We start from the raw sequence: 1,572 nt of genomic DNA on the forward strand, positions 1-1,572 counted from the left end.
TGCTCCTTTGATTTTTTCTAAAATAGAATTTTTTCTTGGAAGTTTATGAGCATCACCAATAGTTGCTTCATTCATCTTCTTATAGTTAATAACCATTCTTCGTTTTCCCTTTTTAATTTCATTATTGTTTTCGACATAAAAGGCTGGAGCCGCATGAGGACTTTTACTTAATCTTATAATTCCTTTTTCCAAAAGATCTCTACATTCTAAAGAGAACTCTTCTCTATCTCTTGCAGAATAAGGAATTTTATTTGGAACATTTATCTCTTTTGTAGGCTCTTTTAATTTAATGCTTACTAATTCGTTATTTGTATTTTTAATATCTAAAGGATTTTCAGCACAAATTTCATCCAAAAGTTCCTCTATCTTTATTTCAAGATTATTTTTTGGAATGTTTATCTGAAAGTATAAATTTAAATAACATGTTTCTAATATAGAAAATATTTTAAATTTTAAGATCTTATCTATGGTAGTAGTTGGTATTTTATACGTTTTGATTTTTGATTTATTGAAGAATCATGTGGAGCTTTTAAAATTATATATGTTAATTCTTGAATAAATGGATGATATAGTTTTAAAAAGTTATTTCCTATGATAAAATCCATTCCAGAATCTAACATATATATAGATGGAACAATGAACCTATAATTTTGAATAAAAATTTCAGTCATCTCTGTTTTTTGGTCAATTTTATGTATTGATTTGTCAGCTATTCTAACTCTTAATGGTTTCTTTAATTTTTTCCAATCAAGTTTTATATTTGAACTAGCAAAGCATTGTGTTGCTCCAGAATCTATAAAAGCATTTATAAACTTTTCTGTTATTTTTATAGTAATAAATGTGGCATTATTACTCAGTCTCTGAGTCTGTTTCTGAGACATATTCAAAAATATAGTCTAGGTTATCATCAGATTCCTCTAAAAGATCCATAAAACAAGACTTAGCAATTTCTATTTGTTTAGTAAGATTTTTTTTTCCTTTTTTTCGGACATTCATTTGCATAGTGTCCTTCTTCTTGGCAATACCAACACTTACAGTTTTCTTTTTTATTTGGGCAATAGTCACTTTTGTTTTTATTGTTATTTCTTGTTCTAAAATACCTCTTTTTTCTCCAGTTTGGATAGTATTTTCTTTTTCTAAATTGATATTTTCTATTTCTCTGAAAATTTTTATTAAGCCCATATTTTTGGGGTATCTCTTCATTATCCTGACAGCAAAATCTAATTATATTTGCAAATCTTTTTTGAGTTGCTTCTTGCATACAACGTTCTTTTATTTCCTCTCTTATTGCAGCGGTTGCTCCACCAAAATTATTTTCAATTGTCCCTCTATTTATTTCTCTTATAAATCTTCCCATTATAAATTCATTAGCAGGATATGGAAGTTTTGTTATATACATACTAAGATAACGATTTTTATCTTCTTCTTTTAATTTGTAATAATGTATTCTATATTCACATATATAAGATTCCACATTACATAGATCATATATCTGGATATTAGTTAAATGGTTTTTTGCTTCTTGATATTCTTTATTATAGACTTCTTGTTTATGATCTATAATATTTTTTT

Source organism: Arachis duranensis, chromosome 9, assembly GCF_000817695.3.
Source record: "Arachis duranensis cultivar V14167 chromosome 9, aradu.V14167.gnm2.J7QH, whole genome shotgun sequence".
NCBI lineage: Eukaryota > Viridiplantae > Streptophyta > Magnoliopsida > Fabales > Fabaceae > Arachis > Arachis duranensis.